Source organism: Engystomops pustulosus, chromosome 3 (assembly GCF_040894005.1).
Source record: "Engystomops pustulosus chromosome 3, aEngPut4.maternal, whole genome shotgun sequence".
In the NCBI taxonomy this organism is placed as follows: Eukaryota; Metazoa; Chordata; class Amphibia; order Anura; family Leptodactylidae; genus Engystomops; species Engystomops pustulosus.
Window position 1 is genome coordinate 217,896,376 of NC_092413.1, and position 26,169 is coordinate 217,922,544.

The following is a 26,169-nucleotide window of genomic DNA, read 5'->3' on the forward strand; positions in this document are numbered from 1 at the left end:
GGGCCATTGGCTTTGGGGTTTTGACTTCTGAAAAACTCTTTCATTTTGCTGTAAATAATAGACTTAAAGGGAAGTTAAGACAAACCACTACGACCCCTTTAAGGAGACCACCCCTTTAATTACATTGTAGGTTAAACACAGAGACCCAAGTATTTAGGTAAATGATTGGACCTGAAGGGTTAAACCAGCACTATTATCCGCATAATTTGGCGCCACTTTTAGAATCGTTTCCTCTTGCAGATTGCCGTTTCCTCCATGTAAAGATATAGGGCGTCACGGTGGTAGCCACCCCCAAGCCTTGTTCCAATTACCAGCGGTGTCTGCTCCTTACATCTGGAGAATGAATGGATACGGTTAGAGCCGGCGCAGGCGGTAATGACCGCGCTCCACATTGCTGCATAACTATCACATTCCCGCGCTCTTTATCCCGGACACCGAGACAAATGAGTCTGATTATCCACAGCTTGTTCACAGGAGCCATTACCTGCGCACAAGTGACAGCCCAGCGTTATATACGACCTTGGAGAGAGACGCCGGGCTTACAGGTGCCGCAGGAGGACGAGCGCCGTATACTGGCGGATAAATGTGGGGGAGACAATGCTATACATGTAACATATATACACGCTCATCTCTATCTATATTTATCTGTCTATCTATCTATCTCATATCTATCTATCTATCTATCTATCTATCTCATATCTATCTCCTATCTATCTCCTATCTATCTATCTATCTCCTATCTATCTATCTATCTATCTATCTATCTATCTATCTATCTATCTATCTATCTCATATCTATCATCTATCTCATATCTATCTATCTATCTCATATCTATCTATCTATCTATCTATCTATCTATCTATCTCCTATCTATCTATCTCATATCTATCATCTATCTCATATCTATCTATCTATCTATCTCATATCTATCTATCTATCTATCTATCTATCTCATATCTATCTATCTATCTCATATCTATCTATCTATCTATCTATCTCATATCTATCTATCTATCTATCTATCTATCTATCTATCTATCTATCTATCTCATATCTATCATCTATCTCATATCTATCTATCTATCTATCTATCTATCTATCTCATATCTATCTATCTCCTATCTATCTATCTATCTATCTATCTATCTCCTATCTATCTATCTATCTATCTATCTATCTATCTATCTCCCTATCTCCTATCTATCTCATATCTATCTCATATCTATCTATCTATCTATCTATCTATCTATCTATCTCCTATCTATCTATCTATCTCATATCTATCTCATATCTATCTATCTCCTATCTATCTATCTATCTATCTATCTATCTATCTATCTATCTCCTATCTATCTATCTATCTATCTATCTATCTATCTATCTATCTATCTCATATCTATCTATCTCATATCTATCTATCTATCTTCTATCTATCTATCTATCTCCCTATCTCCTATCTATCTATCTATCTATCTATCTATCTATTATCTATCTCATATCTATCTATCTTCTATCTATCTATCTATCTCATATCTATCTATCTCCCTATCTCCTATCTATCTCATATCTATCTATCTTTCTATCTATCTATCTATCTCCTATCTATCTATCTCATATCTATCTCATATCTATCTATCTATCTATCTATCTATTATCTATCTATCTATCTATCTATCTATCTATTATCTATCTCATATCTATCTATCTTCTATCTATCTCATATCTATCTATCTCATAGTTCCAGCATTATTTTTGTTTTGTTGCAATTTGTTTGTAGTTTTGTACCCAAAATATATGGATAGATATGAGATAGATACTGTTATACAAGGTCTTGTAATAGAAAGGTAACATAGAGAGATAGTTGATCCTGAGACTTAACCCCCTTTTAAGTTGTCCATGCCTATTTATCGGGCCCACCCTAGGCGGTAAGAACAACTAGTAGACGTTCCCTCCCTTCGCCAAAGTTCAAAACACAAAAACAAGACAGGACAAACAGAGAAGAATCATCACAATCGGGAAAGAAGTAAAAGGACAACCAAGATACAAAATCAAAAAGCAAAAGGATAGTCTGAATACAAGCAAAAAGGTGAAATTACCAGAATGCAAACTACAAAAGGCAGGAGCTAGTATTAAACTACAGCAAGCAAGGAATACAGACCAGGGGGAGATTATATAAGAATCCATAGACGTAGTCTACAAGGTGATTGGAGGGGGATTCTATCAATCACAGAGAGTTAACTGTTATAGAACCAGAGAAGAGTTTGCAGGAGACAGAATGCACAAAAAAGAGAAAGAAACACATTGACAGATCAGCAAATCCTCAGCCAACAGAGGATGGCATAGGCACAGATGTAACAGATAGATATGAGATAGATAAATAGATATAAGATGGATAAATATATAGATATGACGTAGAGTTCTAAAATGATTGTAGTGTATTTCACCCGGTTTTATAGGTCATAGTAATGCCAGGGATGACGGCACAGTGTTTCTGTGCCAGGGAGATGGCGGCTGCTCTGCAATCACTGGGGACACGTCAGGAAACATCCTCTAGTCTGGATATACAGAGCTCTACAAATAGTGCAACAGAGGAAGGGGCCGCAGCAATCCCAGACGAGCAGCAGGATAAATAATACAAGATAATAGAACATCTCCAGAGACAGCGAAGATGAAGAAACAGCACAACAATCCAGACATCCAAGTCATTATCACATTATATTTACACATCACTGAATATTAGAGGAACACAAAAGCTGCACTACCCAGAAAGACCATCAATAAAACACTGAACAAGACTGGAATTCTGGGCGACTACAGCCAAAAACAGTGAGTGCAGCTTTGCTATTTAATAAAGGATGTAACTCAGGATCAGTACAGGATAAGTAATGTCATGTATGTACACAGTGACTGCACCAGCAGCAGAATAGTGAGTGCAGCTCTGGGGTATAATACAGGATGTAACTCAGGATCAGTACAGGATAAGTAATGTCATGTATGTACACCGTGACTGCACCAGCAGCAGAATAGTGAGTGCAGCTCTGGAGTATAATGCAGGATGTAACTCAGGATCAGTACAGGATAAGTAATGTCATGTATGTACACCGTGACTGCACCAGCAGCAGAATAGTGAGTGCAGCTCTGGAGTATAATACAGGATGTAACTCAGGATCAGTACAGGATAAGTAATGTCATGTATGTACACAGTGACTGCACCAGCAGCAGATAGTGAGTGCAGCTCTGGGGTATAATACAGGATGTAACTCAGGATCAGTACAGGATAAGTAATGTCATGTATGTACACCGTGACTGCACCAGCAGCAGAATAGTGAGTGCATTCTCATTCTGCTGTGAGCTGCTGACGGGTGTGGTTGTGTGCTGCTGAGCTCCTGCACCACCTGGAGCAATCTCCATCCACCCAGGCCTGCTCTCTCCTCCCCAGGGAGGGAGTGGGTTCTCTGGGATGAATCAAGCTGGAAAGTCCCAGGCTCCTGTCTCCCGGACCAGGCCGGCGGGAGGCAGGAAAAACAAGTTACCGGCCAAAGCAGAAGGGGTGAGAAGATCTGCCCGGAGCCAAGGACGCAGCGATGTGACCTCGGCTGCCACCCCCAAGACCCAGGGAAGCCGCAAGGTCTCCGGTTCACAGAAGATCAAGGCAAGTGACATCAGCCTGAGTGCTCCTCCTGGAAAGCTGGATGTATGTGCGGGAAAGCTGGGTGGTTCAGCTGAAAAGCTGGGTGCTCACGGGGGTGTGCAAAAAGCATGGGGTGATCTTAAGGCCCGGGAGTCTGCTTCCATCTATGGCTCCCGGATTGCTGAGCACCTCCGTGAGTACGAGGAAGCTGGAAAAGCGCTGAGGAGGCTCCAGGAGGAGATAAGGGAGACCTTGGCCCTAGCGGGGGTGGCTACGCAGAGAAAGAAAAAGTCTGATCTACTTACCACCATAGACAGACTAAAAGCCGAGGTCACCGCTCTGCAGGAGAAGCGTCATCTTATCCGTGAGCACAGCGGTCCGTTTCGTGAAAAATTGGAGAATGATGCGAGGTTTGATGACATGCGCCAGGAGCAGCTGAGAAAGCTGAAGGGGCTTGAGATCCAGGCGGATGATGGCGATGATGAGGAGGAAGAGGAAGACCTGCCGTGTCCGTCTGGTGGCCTGCACCAACACCAGCAGGCCTCGCACGACAGGCTGCCTGCGGAGCAAGCGCCATTACCATCAGGCTGCGGCTCTGCCAACCTGGAGGAGGAAAGTGATGACAGCGGCCAGGGGGGGGCGCTAATGGCTCAGATCCGTCAGCTTGAGTCCCCAGTTCACCTCCAGAACTTTTCCTTCGGCGATGATATCCCGAGTGACGACCAAAAGAGAAAGAAGACGAGACCCAAGAAGACCAAGGCGTCTCAGGAGGTGAATCTGGTGTTTCGTCCCCTCCCTGTTCCCTCCGGGCGGGCAGCAGTGCCAGCCTGTCGTGTAGGCCCCGTTACCCAGCCCAGCACGAATCCTGCAGTGGACTCGGTGCCAGGGTGCGGGGAGAGTGCAAAGCCACGTTCCATCATGGCGCAGAACACCAGCCTTGTTTGTAGTAGCAAGGATGGTGCAGGGAAGGCATCGGCCGAAAGGCCGGACAGTGAGGGCGATCTGGCAGGTCCTGGTACTGTGCGCTGCCCCCCAGTGGGAGGGGGGGGTGGCCCAGTGCCAGGGGCAGTGGCGGTGGCTCCTGTGGCCCTTAGCGCTGTTGCTTGCTCCGGTGAGCAGCGGCAGTGTGATGGGGCTGCTGGGGCTTGTAGTGCGGCGCCTCCCAAACATCCCGTGCAGCCTGCAGAGAAAGTCGCAGGAAAAGTGTTATTCTGTATTGGTGCATCAAACTCTGAAGATATGAAAGGGGCAAAAAGACTGTCTGGAGTCTGTAAGGACAAGAGGCCTCTACCACCAATCGAGCAGCGATGCTCAAACATTATAAAAACTGCAGGACAACAAGGGGTTAATGCCAATGAGGCAGAGGGCACAAGTAAGATCGGGGTTGGAGCTGCCTCTTCTCAGGCTGTATCAGCTATGGAGGTAGCTCTACCCCCAGTGCCCAGTGACGCCGAGGCAACCCCAGGTCCTCCTGGCCCAGCTGGTGTGAGTGATGCAAGGAAGCGAGGCAGTGATGCAAGGAAGCGAGGCAGTAATGTATATAGTGTGGTGAATGTGGGGGTGGTGAATGGCGCTGAGGGGGATCCTGGTGTGAGTGCTGGTCCATCTGCACCCCCAGTGGTGGCCGCTCCCATAAGGAGCTATGCGAGTGTCACCGCTGGGGCAAGTGGGGTTAACTCCTTGTCTCCTGGCTCTGGGAACAGCGTTTTGCAAAGGCGTCTTCTGGAGGCTCTCAGGAGAGGGGAAAAGTCAATCACTGTAGAGGGGAGAGATGTTGATCTGTCCTTCTGGACAGACAGGCATGGCCTGGCAGCCTTCCAAGAGAAAAGGGGGGGAGAGACTGTATGGTCTTTACCCACAACCGGGCCCGGAGCTGCCCGTAGGAATGTGGTTCGTCTTCGCTGGAGGGGCAGTGACGCATGCCCACCCAGGTCAAGGGTGGTGGAGCTCCTCCTGAAGATGAACTTCAGGGCTAGTGACATCTTTGCCCTGATACATCCTTATGGTACTCCGGAGTTCGATGTCAGCTTTGTTCGGCCGGAGGGCTTAGAGCTCTTCTGGTCGAATTATGAGCTGGCAAAGAACGAGCCCGCATGGCGAGACTTTGCTGTGCAAGCAGTGTCTCGCCAAAACACAGTCAGGAAAGTGACCGTTTTGACCCGTAACGAGTCACTTTCTTGCATGGACATCATGACGTGGCTCAGTCGTTATGGTGAGGTTGTACAGGTACCTCAGAAAAACCGCGATGAATTTGGCATTTGGTCTGGGGCCTGGACCTTCATGATGAAGTTGAAGTGTTCAGGCGGCACAGTCGCCCACATTCCCTCTTCAGCCTTTCTTGGGCGGGACAGAATCCTGATTTTCTACCAGGGGCAGCCGAAGGTCTGTCACAGGTGCGGTGACCCCACACACTTTAGCGCCAGCTGCCAAGTGCAGAAGTGCGCTTTGTGTGGTGGGCTAGGTCATCTCGCTGCATCCTGTAAGGACATTAGGTGTAACCTGTGTGGTGAGCTCGGTCACCCTTTCAGCCGTTGTCCTCGCTCCTTTGCCAATGCGGTTGTGACCCCAGTGGAGGAGAGCCAGGAGGTTGCTTCTGCTGGGGAAGGTACCAGCAGAGGTGGAGGAGCTGAGGGGCCTGTGAAGAAAAGCAAGAAGAAGTCGCCTTCTCAGTTAAGGCGGCTTGAAGCCAGACAAAAAGGGAGAGAACTGGGGAAGCCTCAGGTTGCTGGGGTGACCCTTGGTCCTTCCTCAGAGGCTGGTCATGCTACTGAGGCCCTGAGGGATGATGAGTTGGATGAGGAGGTCAGGAGGATGGAGCGCGAGAAAGGTGCCATGTCCTCCACGTCCTCCCATTATGAGAGTATGGATGAGGATAACAGGATTTGGCTAGAAAATAAGCGCAAGCAGAAAAAGAAAAAACGCGGCCTATCTAAGGTACCTAAGGAAGGGAAAACTTCCTCCCCTCTGGTTGAGCTTTCCAACCAGTTCCTCACCCTCGATGAGATCGCCTCCTCGGAAGGAGAGGCTGAGGGTGGGGTTCTGGAGGTGGCGGCGGAGCAGCCTGCAGGGGGCGCCGAGTCTCTATCCTCTGGGGATGCTGGGTCCTCAGAGTGGGAGACTGACTCAGAGCCAGGAGACAAGGACGAAGGAGAGGGTGGTCCGGGTGGGTCCTTGGGGGCCAGTAATAACATGGACACCTCAATTTCGTTAAAAAGAAGTTGCCCCAATTCTGAAGGGAAAAGGGAAAAGGGATCATCCTCAGAGGACAGTAGAGGGAAGGGAGTTAGTAAGAAAAAAGCCGTCTAACTCAATCACTCATGATGGCGGCACCCACTCCGTTGACGCTGGCGTCCATTAATGTCGCCAGCATTAAGTCTGATGCGGCTAGATTTGCGGCCTTTGATTTTCTCGGCCGTGTTGAAGCCGACATTTTATTTTTGCAGGAGACCAGGCTGCCAGATTTGGCGGCCGTGTTTAAAGCTAAGAGGGAATGGAGACACGGGCCTTCCTATTGGTCTCTTGCGGCCGAGCCGTATAGCGGAGTGGCGGTCCTTTTTACCGCACCGGTAGAATGCCGACGAGTTATTGAGTTAGAAATGGGGAGGTGCCTGATCATGGATGTCCTCATGAAGGGACAAGAACTTCGCCTAATTAACATCTATGGTCCCCAGTCCAAGTGGGACAGGAAGTGTCTCTTTATGAGGATCAAGCCCTACCTTTTTACAAGTCGGCAGGTGGTCTTTGGAGGGGACTTCAATGCTGTCACGAGGTCCCAGGATAGGGGAGGTTCCAGAGACAAGCTGACTTATGATAGCGTCGCTCTTAATAGCATAGCTAGTGAGGCTCGCCTGGTGGATGTCCACATCCGGCACACCCCAGGCCACGCGGGGTTCACCTATTATAGGGGTAGCTGCAGGTCTAGAATAGACAGGTTTTATTTAAAGGAGGAAGCCATCTCTTCAGCAGTGTCCGTTGTTGAGGTGGAGTTCTCCGACCACTGTCTAATTTTGTTTTCTCTGAATGTTACAGAGACCCCCCGGATGGGAAGAGGCTACTGGAAGCTCAATTCGTCTCTCCTGGAAGAAGCAGAGATAAGACAATCCTTTGAGGACTTTCTTCAGAGCCAGGTACCATTGCTGGGCCTTTGTAGCAGTAAGTCAGAGTGGTGGGAGATGCTCAAGAAAAGGGTGGCGAGATTCTTCCGCCAGCTCTCGAGCCTCAGGAGCCTGGACAGGTACCGCCTGTATCAGGGCCTGAGGAGGAAACTCGAGCATCTCGTCTCGACTGGAGGTAGTCGTGAGGACATCTCCAGAGTGAAATCCTTGCTGAAGAGGTGTCAGTACGATAGACACGCATCTTTGGTTTTTGAGAGGGATTACGGGAAATACCGCTCGCCCGACCCTTACAGAAACTGCAAGATGTCAGTGAATGGTAAAGTTGTCACAGGACTGGTTGACAGTACGGGATCCCTGAAAAGGTCCAGATCAGGGATTCTGGAGGTCGTCAGATCCTTCTACTCGCACCTCTTGGGCAGGAAGGATCTAGATCGGGATGTGATGTCGGCTTTCCTGGCTGAAACTGTCCCTGAGCCAGGAGTAGACCCCTCTCTTGATGTTTTGACAGAGATGATTAGGGAAGAGGAAGTCAGCCGGGCGATTGAAGGGCTCGCCCTCAAGAAATCGCCGGGTCCGGATGGCTTAACATCTGAGTTTTATAAGACCTTTAAGGACGCCTTGGTTCCCCTCTTGACTGAGGTATTCAATGAGTGTCTTTCCTCGGGCGCTCTGCCGAAGTCAATGAGGAGGTCTGCCCTGATCATCCTGTCAAAGGGTAAGGACCGATCTCGTATTGAGAACTGGCGTCCCATAGCGCTTCTCAATACGGACAGAAAGGTTTTGGCAAAGGTGCTGTTTAATCGGCTGGTGCAGTTTGCACCCCGGCTCCTTTCGGGGACCCAGCACTGCTCTGTTCCAGGCCGCAGTACATTTAGTGCTGTGCTTTGTGTCCGGGAGGCAGTGGAACAGGGCAGGGCTGGTAACTGGAAGGGGTACTTGCTGTCCTTGGATCAGGCAAAAGCGTTTGATCGGGTTAACCACGAGTACCTCTGGTCTGTCCTTCTGAGGTATGGCCTGCCGGGGGAGTTTGTCAATTGGCTGAAAGTTTTGTACGCAGGGGCAGAGAGTTTCCCGCTTGTGAACGGTTGGATTGGCCGCTCTTTTGAGGTTGGGTCTGGTGTTCGCCAGGGTTGTCCTCTGAGCCCACTACTGTACGTGTTCGCGATTGACCCATTCCTTAGGAGGGTTGATCGTGGGCCGTTGGTGGGAGTCGGGATGGACCGGGCAGCACCGGAAGCCACTCTAAGGGTGGTAGCGTATGCTGATGACGTCACTGTTTTTGTGTCCTCGAGAGGGGAGGCGCAATGGGTGATGTCAGAGGTCTACCGCTACTCAGAGGCTTCTGGGTCCAAGATCAACCGGGATAAGTGTGAGAGTCTCTGGCTGGGAGAGGGAGGTCCAGGCTTTGATCTCCCGGACACTCTTCCAGGGCCCCAAGACTCTGCCAAAGTTCTCGGCATCGAATTTGGCCAGGGGGATTACCCCATGCAAAACTGGGACGGCAGGCTTAAGATCGCCGCTCAGAGGGTGGACCAGTGGAAGGGTTGGTCTTTGACCCTCAGAGAAAGGGTTAATCTGATCAAAACTTACCTGCTCCCATTGCTGATTTACCTGGGCAGTGTGTGCATGTTGCCAGAACCCCTCTGGACTCGGGTTTACAGTCTGTTCTTCCAGCTGTTATGGGGGAATAGGCTGAACCTAATCAAGAGGGAGGTTACTTACCGCACGAGGAGACAAGGAGGGTTGTGTATGGTCAACCCTGTGGTGTTCCTAGTGAATACCTTTCTTAAAATCAATGTAGCAAACCTCTGGAAAGAGAGGGCTCCTCCGTGGGTATACTCCTGCAGGGGATGGTTTCGGCCTTTCTTCCAGGAATGGGAGACAGGAGGACAAGTGAAGGATCTCCGCACACCGCATGGGCATCTTCCGGCTTACGCTACCCCGGTTCTGAAGGTGATTCGCCGGTGGGGTCTGGGAATGTGGGAGATCAGGACCATGTCGAGGAAAACCCTTGACAAAAGGGTTCTGTTTGCCCGTTTCCAGAAGCCTCTGGCCCTCAGGGATTGCCCAAGTCGGGATCTTGGGGTGGGTTTGAGTTTATTGAATTCCATCAGGATCCCCTTGAAGTTTTGGGACTTGACTTGGCGCTGCTTCCATGGAAAGCTGTGTGTGAGGGACAATCTGAAGTGTAGGAGCTCTGAGGAAAGGGGTTGTCCCCGGGAGGAGTGCGGTGGCCTGCTGGAGAGCATGGACCACTTCCTGCTTCAGTGCCCCTTTAACACAGAGGTGTACAACCGGGTGGGCGCTTCCATCCATTGGTCCGGGTTGGCTGGTCTCTCCTATGCGGAGTGGGCCTATGGAGCATTCAGAGGCCTGGGTGGCCGGGACCGCTGCACTTTATTCCTAGTTAGTCTAGTGGTCAGGTACCACACGTGGAACGCATGGTGCTTAGTTTCGACGCAGCGTAAAATCCTCCCGGTGGATGAGGTGGTTAGGAACATTCTGGGTGACCTGGTGAAGGTGCGCTCTCTGGAGTATGAGGGGCTGGGCACGGGGAGGGCCTCTCTCCTTTGGAGGGGGTTCTCCTTTAGTGTCCCTTAGTCTGTCATCTCCTCTCCTGGTGTTGGGCTGAAGCTGACACTGTAGATTTTTGTTTTGTATCTGAGGTTATAGTGATGTAGGGGCTTGCAGGCGCCGAACCTGGGCTTTATGTGGTTTTGATATATGTTGATATGTTTAATGTGTTTGTATCTTGTGTACAGTGTGATATAGTTATATGTAGTTATAGTTCTTGTGTGTATATAGGTTGGTTGGTTTTGGGGTGTTGGTGTTAGGGTGTTAGGTTGGGAGGGGGGTGGACGGGACTTGGACTATACGATCCTGGGCACTGGTCTGGACTATATAGCGCGGACTTTGGACGTTAGACCAGTGTCTGGGGGGGGAGGGTGATGGGCGTGGGATTTAGTTAGTTATATTTTATGTTATTTATTGTTATTAATGTTATTTCCGTTATATTCATTGTTATTTCTGTGTTTATTTTTTGTTTATTTATTTATGTGTATTTTGCTGTGTATTTTGATATAAAAAAAAAAAAAAAAAAAATTTAGGTGGTGGGACTGGGTGAAGGTTTTGTTTGTTTTCATGCTGAGTGTGTGTGGCTGGGCCAGGAGGTTTTGTAAGTTTATTTTCGTTTATATTTGTTCTTTTGTAATTCTTTTGCCAGAAGTTATGGCTTTATTTATGTTTATTATTGTTATGTTTTTCACTTTTATATAAAATAAAAGATTTACAGGATGTAACTCAGGATCAGTACAGGATAAGTAATGTCATGTATGTACACCGTGACTGCACCAGCAGCAGAATAGTGCGTGCAATCTCATTCTGCTGTGTGCTACTGAAGGGTGTGGTTTCATAGTTTCTACGGTTGAAAAAAGACACTTGTCCATCAAGTTCAACCAAGGAAGGGAAGGGATTGGATGAGGAAGGGATTTAGGGGAAACAATTCTATATAACATAACCATCTATGTTATTTAGGTGTAAAAAGGCATCTAGACCCTTCTTGAAGCTCTCCGCTGTCCCTGCTGTGACCAGCGCCTGAGGCAGGCTATTCCACAGATTGACCGTTCTCATAGTAAAAATGCCCTGTCGCCTCCGGTGATTAAACCTTGATTTCTCCAAACGGAGACAGTGCCCCCTCGTCTTTTGATTTGATCTAATCTGAAACAACTTACCACCATATTTTTTGTATGGACCATTCATATATTTAAATAAATTAATCATGTCCCCTCGTAGTCGTCTCTTTTCCAGACTAAATAAATCTAGTTGTTTTAATCTTTCCTCATAACTGAGACCCTCCATACCCCTTATCATTTTTGTGGCTCTACGTTGAACCCTCTCCAGCTCCAGGGCATCCTTTTTATGGACCGGTGCCCAGAACTGGACAGCATATTCCAGGTGTGGCCGAACCAGTGCCTTGTATAGTGGTAATATTACATCCCTATCACGAGTGTCCATACCACTTTTGATACATGACAAGATCCTACTGGCTTTAGAGGCAGCTGATTGACATTGCATGCTGTTATTCAATTTATGATCTACTAGTACCCCCAGGTCCTTCTCAACAAGGGACTCACCCAGATTTACTCCCCCAAGGACATATTTTGCCTTTGGATTATTAGCCCCCAGGTGCATAACCTTACATTTATCCACATTAAACCTCATTTGCCAAGTGGATGACCAAACATTCAGTTTGTCCAAGTCACCCTGCAGCCTATGAACATCCTCCATAGACTGTATTACACTACACAGTTTGGTGTCATCTGCAAAAATAGACACAGTGCTATTAATTCCTACCTCTATATCATTAATAAATATATTAAATAGTAGTGGGCCAAGCACAGAACCCTGGGGTACACCACTCATAACTGGTGACCATTCCGAGTAGGAATCATTGACCACAACTCTCTGGATACGATCCTTCAGCCAGTTTTCAATCCAATTGCAAATGATTTCTGCCAAACCAATAGCCCTAATTTTACCCATCAGGCGTCTATGAGGGACAGTGTCAAATGCCTTTGCAAAGTCCAAGAACACAATATCCACAGCTGCTCCTCCATCCAGGCATCTGCTAACCTCTTCATAAAAGCAGATAAGGTTAGTTTGACAACTTCTATTTTTAGTAAACCCATGCTGGCTGTCACTTATTATACTATTTGATGTCACATACTCCAGTATGTAGTATTTTACTAACCCTTCCAATACTTTCCCCACAATGGAAGTTAAGCTTACAGGCCTGTAATTGCCAGGCGAAGTTCTAGAGCCCTTTTTATATATTGGCACCACATTTGCCTTGCGCCAGTCACTTGGCACCACACCAGACATTACAGAATCCCTGAAGATTTTAGCCAGCGGTACAGCAATAACAGAACTGAGTTCTTTAAGAACTCTGGGGTGTAACCCATCTGGTCCAGGAGCTTTGTACACATTGATTTTATTGAGCTTAGATTGGATAATGTCTACATTTAGCCAGCCTAGTATATCACAGGATCCATGACCCGCACTGACACCACCCAAGTCAGAAGTTCTCTCTTCTATTGTATAAACGGAGCTAAAAAACCTATTAAGTATCTCTGCCTTCTCCTGGTCTCCAGTCACCGATGCCCCATTTTCAGAATAAAGGGGTCCAACCTGTTGTGACCCATTTTTTTTTGCATTGATATACCTAAAAAATTTCTTGGGATTTGTTTTGCTATCTTTAGCCACCTGTCTCTCATTTTGTATTTTGGCTGATTTGATTTCTTTTTTACAGATTTTGGTAAGTTTTTTGTAAGTATTGAAAGCCTCAGGTGACCCGTCAGATTTATATTTTTTAAATGCCCTCTTTTTCTCATTAATTGCCCTTTTAACTGTAGCTGTAAGCCACGCGGGGTGTAATCTAGCCCGTCTATACTTGTTACATGTAGCTGTAAGCCACGCGGGGTGTAATCTAGCCCGTCTATACTTGTTACCTATTGGAATAAATTTAGAAGTATAAAAACCCAGGATAGATTTGAATTTCTCCCATTTAACATTAGTATCACCATGTGACAGTATCTGATCCCAGTCTATATCCTGTATTGCAGCCCTGAATTTTTGGAAATTAGCCCTCTTAAAATTCAAAGTTTTCGATTTTCCCACCTGTTTCTGCTTTTTAAAGTTTAAGAGGAAAATAATTATATTATGATCGCTGTTTCCAAGGGGTTCCCGGATACTGACATTTTGGACAATCTCCTCATTGTTAGAAATCACAAGGTCCAACAATGCGTCACCTCTTGTGGGATCTTCTACAAGCTGCAACATAAAATTATCCTGCAGAAAGTTGGTAAAATGTCTCCCCTTCATAGATGAAGACGAGCCCTGACCCCAATTTATATTTGGAAAGTTAAAGTCTCCCATTATCACTACGGTCCCCTCCTGTGCAGCCCGCTCCATCTGTTTATATAGGTGACACTCTATTTCCTCAGAGATGTTAGGGGGTCTATAAATTACACCAAAAATAATTTTTTCAAAGCTCTCTTGGCTTTGAATTTCAACCCACAAAGTTTCAGCCTCCTCACACTCTGAGACCACTGACTCATTCACAATCGCTTTTAAGTCTCTTCTGACATACAGACATACACCACCTCCCCTCCTATTTGCCCTGTCTTTCCGAAAGAGTGTAAAACCTTGAATATTAACAACCCAATCATGCGATGCATCGAGCCATGTCTGTGCTACACCAACAACATCTAACTGTTCCTCTAATATCAGAGCCTCAAGCTCGCCCATTTTGCCTGAGATACTTCTGGCATTTGTGAACATACAATTTAATTTTCCACAGTTATTTATCTGATTTAAAGTAATTTTACTGGCACATATATCCTCACCACTGTTCTGCAACTTGTGGATCTCCTTATCCACTGCCTCAGGCCCCCATACACCGCCCACAGTTGTGTGCTGCTGAGCTCCTGCACCACCTGGTGGAAGATCAATCCACCCAGGCCTGCTCTCTCCTCCCCAGGGAGGGAGTGGGTTTTCTGGGATGAGTGAACCAGGCAAATCCCGGGCTTCTGCCTCTCGGACCAGGCCGGCGGGGGGCAGGAAAAGCCAGATACCGGCCAACATGGAGGGGGTGAGAAGATCTGCCCGAACCCAAGGACGCAGCGATGTGACCTCAGCTGCCACCCCCAAGACCCAGGGAAGCCGCAAGGTCTCCGGTTCACAGAAGATCAAGGCAAGTAATATCAGCCTGAGTGCTCCTCCTGGAAAGCTGAGTGACTGTGCGGGAAAGTTGGGTGGTTCAGCTGGAAAGCGGGGTGCTCACGGAGGTGTGGAAAAGGCATGGGGAGATCTAAAGGCCCGGGAGTCTGCTACCATCTATGGCTCCCGGATTGCTGAGCACCTCCGTGAGTACGAGGAAGCTGGCAAGGCGATGAATAGGCTCCAGGAGGAGATACGCGAAACCTTGGCCCTAGCGGGGGTGGCTACACAGAAGAAAAAGTCTGATCTTCTTAACACCATTGACAGACTTAAAGCCGAGGTCACCGCTCTGCAGGAAAAACGACGGTTGATCCGGGAGCACAGCGGTCCGTTCAGGGAAAAGTTGGAGAACGACGCCAGATTTGATGACATGCGCCAGGAGCAGCTGAGAAAGCTGAAGGGGCTTCAGATCCAGGCGGATGAAGGCGATGGCGATGATGAGGAGGATGAGGAAGACCTGCCGTGTCCGTCTGGTGGCCTGCACCAACACCAGCAGGCCTCGCACGACAGGCTGCCTGCAGAGCAAGCGCCATTACCATCAGGCTGCGGCTCTGCCAACCTGGAGGAGGAAAGTGATGACAGCGGCCAGGGGGGGGCGCTAATGGCTCAGATCCGTCAGCTTGAGTCCCCAGTTCACCTCCAGAACTTCTCCTTCGGCGATGATATGCCAGATGACGACCTAAAGAGAAAGAAGAGAGCCAGGAAGATCAAGGCGTCTCAGGAGGTGAATCTGGTGTTTCGTCCCCTCCCTGTTCCCTCCGGGCGGGCAGCAGTGCCAGCCTGTCGTGTAGGCCCCGTTACCCAGCCCAGCACGAATCCTGCAGTGGACTCGGTGCAAGGGTGCGGGGAGATTGCAAAGCCACGTTCCATCATGGCGCAGAGCACCAGCCTTGTTTGTAGTAGCAAGGATGGTGCAGGGAAGGCATCGGCCGAAAGGCCGGACAGTGAGGGCGATCCAGCAGGTCCTGGTACTGTGCGCTGCCCCCCAGTGGGAGGGGGGGGTGGCCCGGTGCCAGGGGCAGTGGCGGTGGCTCCTGTGGCCCCTAGCGCTGTGGCTGCATCTAGCTCCGGTGGGCAGCGGCAGTGTGATGGGGCTGCTGGGGCTTGTGGTGAGGCGCCTCCCAAGCGTCCTGTGCAGCCTGTGGGAAAGGGCGCAGGAAAAGTTTTATTTTGTATCGGTGCATCTGACCCTGGAGATGACCATAAGAGACTGTCCGGAGTCAATAAGGACAAGCGGCCTCTTTCATCCAGCGAGCAGCGATGCTCAAACCTTAGAAAAACTGTGGGACAACAAGGGGTTAATGCCAATGAGGCAGAGGGCACAAGTAAGATCAGGGTTGGAGCTGCCTCTTCTCAGGCTGTATCAGCTATGGAGGTGGCTCTACCCCCAGTGCCCAGTGACGCCGAGGCAACCCCAGGTCCTCCTGGCCCAGCTGGTGTGAGTGATGCAAGGAAGCGAGGCAGTGATGCAAGGAAGCGAGGCAGTAATGTACATAGTGTGGTGAATGTGGGGGTGGTGAATGGTGATGGGGGGGATCCTGGTAGGAGTGCTGGTCCATCTGCACCCCCAGTGGTGGCCGCTCCCATAAGGAGCTATGCGAGTGTCACCGCTGGGGCAAGTGGGGTTAACTCCTTGTCTCCTGGCTCTGGGAATAGCGTTTTGCAAAGGCGTCTTCTGGAGGCTCTCAGGAGAGGGGAAAAGTCAATCACTGTAGAGGGGAGAGAGGTTGATCTGTCCTTCTGGACAGACAGGCATGGCCTGGCAGCCTTCCAAGAGAAAAGGGGGGGAGAGACTGTATGGTCTTTACCCACAACTGGGCCCGGAGCTGCCCGTAGGAATGTGGTTCGTCTTCGCTGGAGGGGCAGTGACGCATGCCCACCCAGGTCAAGGGTGGTGGAGCTCCTCCTGAAGATGAACTTCAGGGCTAGTGACATCTTTGCCCTGATACATCCTTATGGTACTCCGGAGTTCGACGTCAGCTTTGTTCGGCCGGAGGGCTTAGAGCTCTTCTGGTCGAATTATGAGCTGGCAAAGAACGAGCCCGCATGGCGAGACTTTGCTGTGCAAGCAGTGTCTCGCCAAAACACAGTCAGGAAAGTGACCGTTTTGACCCGTAACGAGTCACTTTCTTGCATGGACATCATGACGTGGCTCAGTCGTTATGGTGAGGTTGTACAGGTACATCAGAAAAACCGCGATGAATTTGGCATTTGGTCTGGGGCCTGGACCTTCATGATGAAGTTGAAGTGTTCAGGCGGCACAGTCGCCCACATTCCTTCTTCAGCCTTTCTTGGGCGAGACAGAATCCTGATTTTCTACCAGGGGCAGCCGAAGGTCTGTCACAGGTGCGGTGACCCCACACACTTTAGCGCCAGCTGCCAAGTGCAGAAGTGCGCTTTGTGTGGTGGGCTAGGTCATCTCGCTGCATCCTGTAAAGACATTAGGTGTAACCTGTGTGGTGAGCTCGGTCACCCTTTCAGCCGTTGTCCTCGCTCCTTTGCCAATGCGGTTGTGACCCCAGTGGAGGAGAGCCATGAGGTTGCTTCTGCTGGGGAAGGTAACAGCAGAGGTGGAGGAGCTGAGGGGCCTGTGAAGAAAAGTAAGAATAAGTCACCTTCTCAGTTGAGGCGGCTTGAAGCCAGACAAAAAGGGAGAGAACTGGGGAAGCCTCAGGTTGCTGGGGTGACCCTTGGTCCTTCCTCAGAGGCTGGTCTTGCTACTGAGGCCCTGAGGGATGATGAGTTGGATGAGGAGGTCAGGAGGATGGAGCGCGAGAAAGGTGCCATGTCCTCCACGTCCTCCCATTATGAGAGTATGGATGAGGATAACAGGATTTGGCTAGAAAATAAGCGCAAGCAGAAAAAGAAAAAACGCGGCGTATCTAAGGTACCTAAGGAAGGGAAAACTTCCTCCCCTCTGGTTGAGCTTTCCAACCAGTTCCTCACCCTCGATGAGATCGCCTCCTCGGAAGGAGAGGCTGAGGGTGGGGTTCTGGAGGTGGCGGCGGAGCAGCCTGCAGGGGGCGCCGAGTCTCTATCCTCTGGGGAAGCCGGGTCCTCAGAGTGGGAGACTGACTCAGAGTCAGGAGACAAGGACGAAGGAGAGGGTGGTCCGGGTGGGTCCTTGGGGGTCAGTAATAACATGGACACCTCGATTTCGTTAAAAAGAAGTTGCCCCAATTCTGAAGGGAAAAGGGAAAAGGGATCATCCTCAGAGGACAGTAGAGGGAAGGGAGGTAGTAAGAAAAAAGCCGTCTAACTCAATCACTCATGATGGCGGCACCCACTCCGTTGACACTGGCGTCCATTAATGTCGCCAGCATTAAGTCTGATGCGGCTAGATTTGCGGCCTTTGATTTTCTCGGCCGTGTTGAAGCCGACATTTTATTTTTGCAGGAGACCAGGCTGCCAGATTTGGCGGCCGTGTTTAAAGCTAAGAGGGAATGGAGACACGGGCCTTCCTATTGGTCTCTTGCGGCCGAGCCGTATAGCGGAGTGGCGGTCCTTTTTACCGCACCGGTAGAATGCCGACGAATTATTGAGTTAGAAATGGGGAGGTGCCTGATCCTGGATGTCCTCATGAAGGGACAAGAACTTCGCCTAATTAACATCTATGGTCCCCAGTCCAAGTGGGACAGGAAGTGTCTCTTTATGAGGATCAAGCCCTACCTTTTTACAAGTCGGCAGGTGGTCTTTGGAGGGGACTTCAATGCTGTCACGAGGTCCCAGGATAGGGGAGGTTCCAGAGACAAGCTGACTTATGATAGCGTCGCTCTTAATAGCATAGCTAGTGAGGCTCGCCTGGTGGATGTCCACATCCGGCACACCCCAGGCCACGCGGGGTTCACCTATTATAGGGGTAGCTGCAGGTCTAGAATAGACAGGTTTTATTTAAAGGAGGAAGCCATCTCTTCAGCAGTGTCTGTTGTTGAGGTGGAGTTCTCCGACCACTGTTTAATTTTGTTTTCTCTGAATGTTACAGAGACCCCCCGGATGGGAAGAGGCTACTGGAAGCTCAATTCGTCTCTCCTGGAGGAAGCGGAGATCAGACAATCCTTTGAGGACTTTCTTCAGAGCCAGGTACCATTGCTGGGCCTTTGTAGCAGTAAGTCAGAGTGGTGGGAGATGCTCAAGAAAAGGGTGGCGAGATTCTTCCGCCAGCTCTCGAGCCTCAGGAGCCTGGACAGGTACCGCCTGTATCAGGGCCTGAGGAGGAAACTCGAGCATCTCGTCTCGACTGGAGGTAGTCGTGAGGACATCTCCAGAGTGAAATCCTTGCTGAAGAGGTGTCAGTACGATAGACACGCATCTTTGGTTTTTGAGAGGGATTACGGGAAATACCGCTCGCCCGACCCTTACAGAAACTGCAAGATGTCAGTGAATGGTAAAGTTGTCACGGGACTGGTTGACAGTACGGGATCCCTGAAAAGGTCCAGATCAGGGATCCTGGAGGTCGTCAGATCCTTCTACTCACACCTCTTGGGCAGGAAGGATCTAGATCGGGATGTGATGTCGGCTTTCCTGGCAGAAACTGTCCCTGAGCCAGGAGTAGACCCCTCTCTTGATGTTTTGACAGAGCTGATCAGGGAAGAGGAAGTCAGCCGGGCGATTGAAGGGCTCGCCCTCAAGAAATCGCCAGGTCCGGATGGCTTAACATCTGAGTTTTATAAGACCTTTAAGGACGCCTTGGTTCCCCTCTTGACTGAGGTATTCAATGAGTGTCTTTCCTCGGGCGCTCTGCCGAAGTCAATGAGGAGGTCTGCCCTGATCATCCTGTCAAAGGGTAAGGACCGATCTCGTATTGAGAACTGGCGTCCCATAGCGCTTCTCAATACGGACAGAAAGGTTTTGGCAAAGGTGCTGTTTAATCGGCTGGTGCAGTTTGCACCCCGGCTCCTTTCGGGGACCCAGCACTGCTCTGTTCCAGGCCGCAGTACATTTAGTGCTGTGCTTTGTGTCCGGGAGGCAGTGGAGCAGGGCAGGGCTGGTAACTGGAAGGGGTACTTGCTGTCCTTGGATCAGGCAAAAGCGTTTGATCGGGTTAACCACGAGTACCTCTGGTCTGTCCTTCTGAGGTATGGCCTGCCTGGGGAGTTTGTCAATTGGCTGAAAGTACGCAGGGGCAGAGAGTTTCCCGCTTGTGAACGGTTGGATTGGCCGCCCTTTTGAGGTCGGGTCTGGTGTTCGCCAGGGTTGTCCTCTGAGCCCACTTTTATACGTGTTCGCGATTGACCCATTCCTTAGGAGGGTTGATCGTGGGCCGTTGGTGGGAGTCGGGATGGACCAGGCGGCACCGGAAGCCACTCTAAGGGTGGTAGCCTATGCCGATGATGTCACCGTTTTTGTGTCCTCGAGAGGGGAGGCGCAATGGGTGATGTCAGAGGTTGACCGCTACTCAGAGGCTTCTGGGTCCAAGATCAACCGGGATAAGTGTGAGAGTCTCTGGCTGGGAGAGGGGGATCCAGGCTTTGATCTCCCGGACACTCTTCCAGGGCCCCAAGACTCTGCCAAAGTTCTCGGCATCGAATTTGGCCAGGGGGATTACCCCATGCAAAACTGGGACGGCAGGCTTAAGATCGCCGCTCAGAGGGTGGACCAGTGGAAGGGTTGGTCTTTGACCCTCAGGGAAAGGGTGAACTTGATTAAAACTTACCTGCTCCCATTGCTGATATATCTGGGCAGTGTGTGCATGTTGCCAGAGCCCCTCTGGACTCGGGTGTACAGTCTGTTCTTCCAGCTGTTATGGGGGAATAGGCTGAACCTTATCAAGAGGGAGGTTACTTACCGCACGAGGAGACAAGGAGGGTTGTGTATGGTCAACCCTGTGGTGTTCCTAGTGAATACCTTTCTTAAGATCAATGTTGCAAACCTCTGGAAAGAGAGGGCTCCTCCGTGGGTATACTCCTGTAGGGGATGGTTTCGGCCTTTCTTCCAGGAATGGGAGACAGGAGGGCAAGTGAAGGATCTTCGTACACCGCATGGGCATCTTCCGGCTTACGCTACCCCGGTTCTGAAGGTAATTCGCCGGTGGGGTCTGGGAATGTGGGAGATCAGGACCATGTCGAGGAAACTCCTTGACAGGAGGGTTCTGTTTGCCCGTTTCCAGAAGCCTCTGGCCCTCAGGGATTGCCCAAGTCGGGATCTTGGGGTGGGTTTAGGTCTTTTGAATTCCATCAGGATCCCCTTGAAGTTTTGGGACTTGGCTTGGCGCTGCTTCCATGGAAAGCTGTGTGTGAGGGACAATCTGAAGTGTAGGAGCTCTGAGGAAAGGGGTTGTCCCCGGGAGGAGTGCGGTGGCCTGCTGGAGAGCATGGACCACTTCCTGCTTCAGTGCCCCTATAACACAGAGGTGTACAACCGGGTGGGTGCTTCCATCCATTGGCCCGGGTTGGCCGGTCTCTCCTATGCGGAGTGGGCCTATGGAGCATTCAGAGGCCTGGGTGGCCGGGACCGCTGCACGTTATTCCTAGTTAGCCTAGTGGTCAGGTACCACACGTGGAACGCACGGTGTTTAGTATCGACGCAGCGTAAAATCCTCCCGGTGGATGAGGTGGTTAGGAACATTCTGGGTGACCTGGTGAAGGTGCGCTCTCTGGAGTATGAGGGGCTGGGCACGGGGAGGGCCTCTCTCCTTTGGAGGGGGTTCTCCTTTAGTGTCCCTTAGTCTGTCATCTCCGCTCCTGGTGTTGGGCTGATGCTGACACTGTAGATTTTTATTTTGTATCTGAGGTTATAGTGATGTAGGGGCTTGCAGGCACCGAACCTGGGCTTTATGTGGTTTGGATTTGTTATGTTGATTTGTTTAATGTGTTTGTATCTTGTGTACAGTGTGTATATAGTTATATGTAGTTATAGTTCTTGTGTGTGTTTATAGCTTGGTTGGTTTTTGGGGTGTTGGTGTTAGGGTGTTAGGTTGGGAGGGGGGTGGACGGGACTTGGACTGTACGATCCTGGGCACTGGTCTGGACTATATAACGCGAACTTTGGACGTTAGACCAGTGTCTGGGGGGAAGGGGAGGGTGATGGGCGTGGGATTTAGTTAGCTATATTTAATGTTATTTAATGTTATTAATGTTATTTCAGTTATATTCATTGTTATTTCTATGTTTATTTCTTGTTCGTTTATGTGTATTTTGCTGTGTATTTAAAAAAAAAAAAAAAAAATTTAGGTGGTGGGAATGGGTGATGGTTTTGTTTGTTCTTATGCTGAGTGTGTGGTGTGTGTGTGGCTGGGCCAGGAGATTTCCGTAAGACTCTTTTAGTTTGTATTATTGTTTTGTTATTATTATTATTGTTTTATTTTGCCAGAAGTTATGGCTTGATTTATGTTTATGGTTGTTATGTTTTTCATTTTTATATAAAATAAAAGATTTACAGGATGTAACTCAGGATCAGTACAGGATAAGTAATGTCATGTATGTACACCGTGACTGCACCAGCAGCAGAATAGTGAGTGCAGCTCTGGGGTATAATACAGGATGTAACTCAGGATCAGTACAGGATAAGTAATGTCATGTATGTACACAGTGACTGCACCAGCAGCAGAATAGTGAGTGCAGCTCTGGAGTATAATACAGGATGTAACTCAGGATCAGAACAGGACAAGTAATGTCATGTATGTACACAGTGACTGCACCAGCAGCAGAATAGTGAGTGCAGCTCTGGAGAATATAGGATGTAAGCGTCCCTTTTTCAGCTTAATAGATCGGTAAAGCTTTAATCCCCTTTTCTCTATCATCGATTTTAATCTTGTTAATTGTGTCTCTTCAGTTGTCAGAAGGAATAAACTTCCAGTTCTCCCAGATCTCGGGCACATGGAGTAGAGCTTGTCTCTGCCTTCTGGCCACCCAGGACTGACTCACAGGGAAGTATAGATGACCATCATAGCCCCAACCTGGATGGTGGTGCCTCCGAGTCCTTAAAGTCACCATACTTGAAGTATCAGGTCACCCTAATTGTGATAAGTGACTGGAATGATTATAATTTTCTGATGTGTAATTTGGGCTGGGGTCCAGGGAGAAACTACAACACAATTTCAATGTTTCTTGAAACATCTCCTAAAAAATACAGATCATCCCTTTAATATGAGATCTGATTGCTGCCGATCTGCCTGTGGAGATCCCCTAGGTCAGACAGTGGCCACTACAGGTGAATTATGGTATTACACCTCCCTCATTCAGCTCATTGATAGTCTATGGGGCAAATTTACTTACCCAGTCCATTCACGATCCAGCGGCGCGTTCTCTGCGCTGGATTCGGGTCCGGACGGGATATATTAAGGTAGTTCCTCCGCCGTCCACCAGGTGGCGCTGCTGCGCTGAAGAGCATCGGAACGCGCTGGAGTTCACCGGGCCGGACCAAGTGAAGGTAAGCGCGTCCCAAGCGACACATTTCTTTTTTTAAATGCGGCGGTTTTTCCGAATCCGTCGGGTTTTCGCTCGGCCACGTCCCCCGATTTCCGTCGCGTGGATGCCGGCGCCGATGCGCCACAATCCAATCGCGTGTGCCAAAATCCCGGGGCAATTCAGGGTAAATCGTCGCAAATCGTAAATATTCGGGTAGCACGTCGGGAAAACGCGAATCAGGCCCTTAGTAAATGACCCCCTATATATTATATAGAGTCCTCCAGGATATGGGCGCCCTCTATAGGGTAATACACCATAATACAACATATAGAATGTGGGTCTTGAGACCTTTCCTTCTGATTGCTCATTTTCTTATAGTTGCCATAACAAATCTTCTCCCTGCGATCTCCGCGCTGATGTTACCTTAGAAATCGGAATGCGAGAAGAATAAACAGAGAGATTAATCATTACACACATGAAATTACTGAGATAACTGGATACATGTTATTTCTGTTTCTCTCTGGAAAACTACCTAAATCAATAGTTCCGTCTCTTTATTTTTGGAAATCTGGGTCACATCGATATGGGGTCAGCGGTGGTTTTCTAAAAAATTAGTTTAAAGTTTGCCTGTAAGTCTAAAAATATGTGCAGTTAAAGGGAATGTAACATCTTCTGGCCATAAAAGTAGACACAATAGGCACTTAAAGGGGCCGTCTTGCCTAAACCACTTTGTTTACAGCAGTTCAGATTTGCTTTACAGCAGTCACATTCGGGGGTGGAGCTGAACTTTCTGCTGCCTGGGGTGAGCTATAATACAGCGCCCCCTACGCCCCATTCAGTAGTAATATATAAGGTTATTTTTTTAGTAAATGCGTTCTCTATGCCATTTTTCACACCTATGATGGCATAAGGTGAGAAGAGATACTATTATTAAGTGTCAAAGTGTAATCTTGCTGCAGATGGTGCCGCCTGAGGCAAGAGGCTCAACTCGCGTCATGGCTGCTGTTACTCTGGTCACAGTAACCATAGAAAGATGTAATCTGAAGATGACTCATTTATGTCATGGGTGAGGGTGTCACCTATAAAGGGTCAGCATGCAATTAGGGAACTAAACTGTCATTTTTTTCATTTTTTTCATAATTGGGGGGTTTATTTTGTGCATGTCTGATGACCTGTGCAGTGGTCACTGTGTAGGGAGGGGGAGGAGCTGAGCTATGACATCACTTATTGACGGAAAATATTTGAGGGGTTTGTTAGAGATGCTATCCTGGAGTGTCTCACTGTACATAACCTTATAACCCAGCGTCAGCATGGGTTTATGAGGGATTGGTCCTAATCTGATAAATTCCAGACTGGATCTGGGGGACGCTGTGGATGTTGTATATCTGGACTTTTCAAAGGCATTTATGTGGCACCGTGCCACATAAAAGGTTGGTACATAAAATGAGACTGCTGGGAGTAGGGGAAAATCTGTGTATTTGGGTAAGTAATTGGCTTAGTGATAGAAAACAGAGGGTGGTCATTAATGGCACATTCTCAGATTGGGTTGATGTTACCAGTGGAGTTCCACAGGGGTCAGTATTGGGGCCACTTCTTTTTAATATTTTTATTAATGACCTTGTAGTGGGTTTACACAGTCAACTTTCAAAATTTGCAGATGATACTAAGCTGTGTAAAGTAATAAATACTGAGGTCGATAGTCTAGCATTACAGAGGGATTTGTGGAAGCTTGAGGAGTGGGCAGAGAAATGGTTGATGAGGTTTAATATAGATAAATGTAAAGTTATGCACTTGGGCCACGGAAACAAAAAGTATAATTATGTTCTAAACGGTCAATTACTTGGTAAAACTGAAAAAGACTTGGGGTATTGGTGGATGGTACACTTCATTTTAGTGACCAGAGCCAGGCGGCTGCTGCTAAAGCAATCTCTGGGGTATCTAGGGTATTGTGTGTGTATTTGGTGTAAGCTGTATGTATGTGGTGTGAATATAATATATGTGTGTGTATATGCTGTCAGTCTGTATATGATACTGTATGTATATGTGTATTTGCTGTATGTGGGTGTCGATGTGATGTATAAATGCTGCATGGTTGTGAAGTGATTTCTACAGAACAGGAAGTGTCTGACTTTTATTAGATTCAGTGGGAAATCAAATAAAATAATAAGTTGTAACATAAACTTGTGTCTAAGTCGACGAGTTATTTTCTGACAATACTTTCTCCGCTTGTATTTTCTTGCCATTTCCTATCAGACCTACAGATCTCATTTAATAGATTTTCCTCCGTTGAATTCACTTTCCAGATAATGGATTTTTTTTCAACGTCATAAAAATCTTCTTTTGTCTCCTCTCTATAATAGACATTAGCCTGGGACGGGGATCAGGTGATCAGCTCTCGTCCGGGAGTGTTTCCTGAGATAGGAGGCTCATTGTGACCCCTACAAACGTATTAATTAAAATCCGAAATTGTCTGCCTCTAGAGATTGATCACCTTCGGCGGAGATACAATAACCTTGGATTTTTCCATACTAATGCCCGGATATTCTGTATTTTTTGTGTATTATATAAGGAACTAGCGGTTGAGATTCCTTTTTTTTCCAAAACTTTTTCAAAACTTTCTTTTTCATGTTTAAAAAACATTTAATGGATATTATATATAAAGTTTCCTTTCCCAAAATATTGAGGCACAGTTACTTGCCCGGTCCAGTCGCGATCCGTTGTCCGACGAGGTTTCGGGTCTGCCGGGGTTCACTAAGGTCGTGCGCCCGATATCCAGCAGGTGTCACTGCTGCGCCGAGGTCCGCCGGAGTTCACCTTCTTCTTCCTGGTGCATGTGAGTGCTGATCTTGCGACACAAATTCTTTTTTTAAATTTGTCCGAATTCGTCTGCTTGTCCACCGGCCACGCCCCCCGATTTCTGTTGCGGCGCCGATTCGCCAAAATCTGGTCACGTGCGCCAAAACCCCGGGGCAATTCAGCACAAAACAGCGCAAATCAGAAATATTCGGGAAGAATCACGGCCACAGGATCTTTACAGAACAGGAAGCATCAGACTTACCAAAAGGAGAAATAATATGAAGATGAAATGAAAAACAATACAATGAGGACCAAAGCGAGAGACGATCTTTATTACAATTTTCCATTAAGGCCAAGAGATGGGGATTCTGAGCAAGGCCCCCCCCCCCCCCCTCTAATTCCTGTATTTTTACTTTTGGACCACCCCTTTAGGCCCCTGGCTTTGTTATGGAGGGACCATAGCCATGTAGTATTAGAAGCTGTGACATCTTTGGATGTGTATAA

At 48.4% G+C, this 26,169-nt stretch overlaps 1 long non-coding RNA gene across 1 annotated transcript; it reads right to left on the reverse strand.

Moving 5' to 3' along the window:
- Nucleotides 1-203: 203 nt before the first annotated feature.
- Nucleotides 204-23,474, reverse strand: LOC140120733 (uncharacterized). Its single transcript, XR_011853963.1, has 3 exons — nt 23,402-23,474; nt 23,218-23,292; nt 204-333 (listed from the first exon to the last, which is right to left on the reverse strand). It is a non-coding gene; the product is annotated as an uncharacterized lncRNA (long non-coding RNA).
- Nucleotides 23,475-26,169: the final 2,695 nt, after the last annotated feature.